Below are 6,478 nucleotides of genomic sequence, written 5' to 3' on the forward strand. Positions count from 1 at the left end.
AAATTCGATTATGATTACGGCATCCCTCTTCATAGTCAAATTTTGAAAACATGGCAAATGAAAAATATTGTAGCAAAAGACTGGTCTAGAATCATGTCTTTATGTGAGACATCATGAATCGTGTCCCAATTGCTTTGGGTACAGGATCGATTGCATGTGCTATAATATTCATCCTTTCTAAAATTTTCCAAATGCTTGGGGCATTAAGAAGGGAAAGGGTCTAGAATTGGATATGACTAAAAGGATTAAGCAATTGTCGAGGACAATCTAAGGTTTAACAAAGATTGGTTGCTCAGGGACAGTTGGAAGTATAGTGTTAATTTTTGGAAGGACCATATTGACATATTCTGAAAAGAGGCATCTCTTGTTCAAAAGTGATAGTCAAAATGAGAATATGGAGTTGTCTCCATAGGTGGAAGTTATCTTTGTAAGATTAGAAAACTTAATGCAAGAAGCATGTTCAAAGCAATGTACTTTGAATATGAGACTTAGTTTCCATAGAGTTGAACTCCATTGGAATACTCTGTAATGTCTGTTGACAAGTCTTTGTGACTTTGTGCATAATCATTACAAGAGGATCAATGCATATAAGTTTAAAATCCAATAGATTTCGATAAATGATAGGAATTTGAAATTCTCACATTTTTTTCGATAAGGATTTGGAAGTGTGAAATTAGAATCATTGAAATTATGTTCAATTGGTTTATTTCACAAAGTAAAGATCATAGAAAAACATAGAGTGCATACTTGGTGTATAGCAAAGCTATTGTTTTGAAAAACATAGTGTACATGCTTGGAGCATGAGACAACTAGTGTTTTAATTCAGGTGTAAAGTTGATAAAACCGAAACAATGAATAATGAGTAATCAGTATGGTGATAAATAGAAAGTGTTTTATTTATATTCATAGGTTTTGATACCATATTAGATTCATTTATTCTTGTGTTTCACTTTGCATGTTTTGACTTCCATAATAACTAGGTTATTCTTCCGGAATGACTAAGTTATTCAAAACCATCCACAGTCGGTCATATGTTGGAAGTAGATATGAATCAAGACTGTCATGAGTTGGCTTGTAGAGGTCCAAGTTGGTGGACAAAGTTGTGCTACAACACTCATGAGTGCTCATAAGTTATGAGTATTGGATTCAACCCGCGCTCATTTGAATCACTTCATGGATTTTATCACGAGTGATCATGAGACGATAATATCTTATATTCTTAAAACCTAGAGATATGAGTTGTTACTATGAGTTGGTTATACATTGATTGCACGAAAACGCATTGGTAACTCGATGTTATAAAACGTGCCTTTGTGTATGATTCAACAAGTAGTAGAACAAGCCATATGAGTCGAAGTTTATCCATTCCTTTTACCTTCGGGATAAAAGCGATATCTGTGGGCCCCTCGATGATTTAGTGATGACACATGTGAGTGCTTGGCCAAGCCAGGACTGATTTGATTTGTTCAATCAGTCAGTCATCATGAATCGGAAATCGGGAAACAACAAATGGACAGAGAGAATGATTGATAATCCATGTCTCAGTCCATATGATATCTAGAATGGAGGAATATATGATCACTTATCTAATGGACAAGTCATTAACAAAGGTCAGAGATCATCGGCAAGGTCAGAGTTCGACGGAATCTTTTGAGAGATACGATTGCCAGTCGGTTCTTGAAGTCATACGCAATAATAGTTTTAGACTTATCCAAGTGGGAGACTGTTGGATTAATGTCTAAGTCCATAACTATAATTGGTAAGACTTGACCCGACCCGGCATGGTCCATTTGGGTTGCATGGCATCATGCATTTGGATAGACTATAATGAGAGAAATAACACTTAAGGTTTGTTAATATATTATAAGTTATAATATATTAATAAGATTATTTAATTAGTATTGATCAAGAATTAATCTAGAATTAATTAAGTGATCAAAAGAAGACTAATTAAATATATGGGTTGATTGTGTAAATCACCCATACTTGTATAGTGGGCTAATGCTCCATGGATTGTCAAGTTGGGCTAAAACCCATAAGATGCTCCATGGTATGTTTGAACCCATGGATCCAAGGAAATGGAAAGTCATGACAATTAGGGTTTACCCTAATTGTCACTAACTATATAAGCATCTTATTGTTGACAAAATCGGCACTAGAGTATGATAATAAGGGCTAGCCGATTTTCATGAAGTGTGTATGTTCTATCAAGTTATTCCAAGTGTATTTGGTGTTGTGTGAACCATTTGAGGTGTCACACTTGGGGCACTAGGCACTCAAGCTTCATGAAGTCATTCTACATCAAAGAGGTATGTATTCTAACTTGTTATATTTCATATGAATCAAAGTTTTGTATGCTAGTTAGTATAATACCTTGGATATTCATATTTGCATGTATAATAGATAAAACATAGATCCAAGGTATTTAGGGTTGCATGTACACTTAGGAGTGTTAGAATGCTCAAAACCCAACAGAATCAAATTAGGCACACAGATAAAAGTTTCTCAAATCTGAAAAGATGGGAGAGTACTTTAGTATCATGTTTTGTGATCATCTTAATGATTAAAGAACCACATCACAATTGGTCTTCTAAGGACATCTTAGTGCATTCTTATGACTAAGAAGAGGAGTCATGAATTGTTGAAATGGTTAAATCAAGAAGATGAGTCATACTTCGTTTCAAAACAAGTCTTAGAGTCATACTCCAAGACTATAAGTTGAGTGACATATCTTAAAGAAAGGTTTATAACACTTGTCAAATGTAAGAGTAAAAGTGTCCTACTCTTGTACATTTGAAGTTGGTAAGTTGTGATGTTTTGGATTAAACAAAGACCAACTAAGGCCAATTGTGTGAAGTGTTTGTCTTGATAAAGAATCCGCACTATCTCTTGAATATTTGGCAAGATAGTCTTATATGTCAAGAGGACAGTGGGAGTCTTAAAGATCCTAAAAAGAATTTCAAGAACTAATCAAGAATAAAACCTGAGGTTCTTCACTAGCACACGACTTGAGGTTTATAACCTATCATGTTGACATATTCTGTGCCCATTCCAGTTAAAGTTGGCTTTGCATAGGAGTTCTGAAAGTTCTCAATTGGTTGCATAACAACTTGGAAGCAATGGCAGGCCCTGTACTGCCAGGTGGCAAGAAGTTAAGATTGCATAAGTTCAGTCCATATGAGTTTGGATTTGTCATTATCCTTGTCTTGTGACTATGGTTTTGACGATTCACGTGGATAAGAACACATACACCATAAAATCTAAGGGTCATAAGGTTTCTCTCCGATTCATGAAAATGATGGTGAGGAAACACTTCCACCAAGTAGATTTGAAGCAGATGGCAAAAGGTCTAAACAATTGAGACTATGATTACGGCATCCCTTTTCATAGTTCTGAAATTGTTTAGACACACATGCATACTATCTAAGGAAAGGTGTATGATTTTGATAAAGTTTTATCAAAGCATCTCGTATCAGAAATCTGAACTTTGGTAAGAAAGTCAATAAACTATTGATTTCTAGAAGTCCAGCTGATTTCTGAGTACATGTCTAAGCTAGTGGGAGCATAAGTGTTATGCTAATAATCATCATGTTAGTGGGAGCATGATAATTATTGTTAGTGATGCAAGTTAGCAATGTTAATTATAGAAAACAAAAGTTTCAATTCGTGAGGCTGCAGGGATTGAAAAAGTTGTTTTGCTATAATTAAGGGAGAGGATATACTTCATTTCAGTTCTAAAGGCTTAGATTGAGACCTTAATCATCTTTAGTCAAGAATATATATATGAATTTCATGTTAGATTGGTTCAACTTAAGGAAATTCTATATATTGCATTCTCAAAATTCGATTATGATTACGGCACCCCTCTTCATAGTCAAATTTTGAAAACATGGAAAATAAAAATATTGTAGCAAAAGACTGGTCTAGAATCATGTCTTTATGTGAGACATCATGAATCGTGTACCATTTGCTTTTGGTACAGGATCGATTGCATGTGCTATAATATAGTTTTGTATGCTAGTTAGTATAATACCTTGGATATTCATATTTGCATGTATAATAGATAAAACATAGATCCAAGGTATTTAGGGTTGCATGTACACTTAGGAGTGTTAGAATGCTCAAAACCCAACAGAATCAAATTAGGCACACAGATAAAAGTTTCTCAAATCTGAAAAGATGGGAGAGTACTTTAGTATCATGTTTTGTGATCATCTTAATGATTAAAGAACCACATCACAATTGGTCTTCTAAGGACATCTTAGTGCATTCTTATGACTAAGAAGAGGAGTCATGAATTGTTGAAATGGTTAAATCAAGAAGATGAGTCATACTTCGTTTCAAAACAAGTCTTAGAGTCATACTCCAAGACTATAAGTTGAGTGACATATCTTAAAGAAAGGTTTATAACACTTGTCAAATGTAAGAGTAAAAGTGTCCTACTCTTGTACATTTGAAGTTGGTAAGTTGTGATGTTTTGGATTAAACAAAGACCAACTAAGGCCAATTGTGTGAAGTGTTTGTCTTGATAAAGAATCCGCACTATCTCTTGAATATTTGGCAAGATAGTCTTATATGTCAAGAGGACAGTGGGAGTCTTAAAGATCCTAAAAAGAATTTCAAGAACTAATCAAGAATAAAACCTGAGGTTCTTCACTAGCACACGACTTGAGGTTTATAACCTATCATGTTGACATATTCTGTGCCCATTCCAGTTAAAGTTGGCTTTGCATAGGAGTTCTGAAAGTTCTCAATTGGTTGCATAACAACTTGGAAGCAATGGCAGGCCCTGTACTGCCAGGTGGCAAGAAGTTAAGATTGCATAAGTTCAGTCCATATGAGTTTGGATTTGTCATTATCCTTGTCTTGTGACTATGGTTTTGACGATTCACGTGGATAAGAACACATACACCATAAAATCTAAGGGTCATAAGGTTTCTCTCCGATTCATGAAAATGATGGTGAGGAAACACTTCCACCAAGTAGATTTGAAGCAGATGGCAAAAGGTCTAAACAATTGAGACTATGATTACGGCATCCCTTTTCATAGTTCTGAAATTGTTTAGACACACATGCATACTATCTAAGGAAAGGTGTATGATTTTGATAAAGTTTTATCAAAGCATCTCGTATCAGAAATCTGAACTTTGGTAAGAAAGTCAATAAACTATTGATTTCTAGAAGTCCAGCTGATTTCTGAGTACATGTCTAAGCTAGTGGGAGCATAAGTGTTATGCTAATAATCATCATGTTAGTGGGAGCATGATAATTATTGTTAGTGATGCAAGTTAGCAATGTTAATTATAGAAAACAAAAGTTTCAATTCGTGAGGCTGCAGGGATTGAAAAAGTTGTTTTGCTATAATTAAGGGAGAGGATATACTTCATTTCAGTTCTAAAGGCTTAGATTGAGACCTTAATCATCTTTAGTCAAGAATATATATATGAATTTCATGTTAGATTGGTTCAACTTAAGGAAATTCTATATATTGCATTCTCAAAATTCGATTATGATTACGGCATCCCTCTTCATAGTCAAATTTTGAAAACATGGCAAATAAAAATATTGTAGCAAAAGACTGGTCTAGAATCATGTCTTTATGTGAGACATCATGAATCGTGTACCATTTGCTTTTGGTACAGGATCGATTGCATGTGCTATAATATTTGTCATTTCTAAATTTTTCCAAATGTCCAGAGGCATTAAGAAGGGAAAAGGTCTAGAATTGGATATGACTAAACTGATTAAGCAATTGTCGAGGACAATCTGAGGTTTACCAAAGATTGGTTGCTCAAGGACAGTTGGAAGTATAGTGCTAATTTTGGAAGGACCATATTGACATATTCTGAAAAGAGGCATCTCTTATTCAGAAGTGATAGTCAAAATGAGAATATGGAGTTGTCTCCATAGGTGGAAGTTATATGTGTAAGATTAGAAAACTTAATGCAAGAAGTATGTCCAAAGCAATGTACTTTGAATATGAGACTTAGTTTCCATGGAGTTGATCTCCATTAGAATACCTTATAATGACTGTTGACAAGTCTTTGTGACTTTGTACATATTCATTATAGGAGGGTCAGTGCATATAAGTTTAAAATCTAAACAGATTTCGATAAATGATAGGAATTTGAAATTCTCACATTTTTCGATAAGGATTTGGGAGTGTGAAATTAGAATCATTGAAATTATGTTCAATTGGTTTATTTCACAAAGTAAGGATCATAGACAAACATAGAGTGCATACTTGGTGTATGGCACAACTATTGTTTAAGAAAAACATAGTGTACATGCTTGGAGCATGAGACAACTAGTGTTTTTAATTCAAGTATAAAGTTGATAAAACCGAAACAATGAATAATGAGTAATCAGTATGGTGATAAATAAAAGTGTTTATTTATATTCATAGGGTTTGATACCATATTTGATTCATTTATTCTTGTGTTTCACTTTGCATGTTTTGACTTCCAGAATAACTAAG

The sequence above is a fragment of the Lactuca virosa genome, chromosome 8 (genome assembly GCF_052849685.1).
Source record: "Lactuca virosa cultivar CGN04683 chromosome 8, Lactuca_virosa_CGN04683_v6, whole genome shotgun sequence".
NCBI lineage: Eukaryota > Viridiplantae > Streptophyta > Magnoliopsida > Asterales > Asteraceae > Lactuca > Lactuca virosa.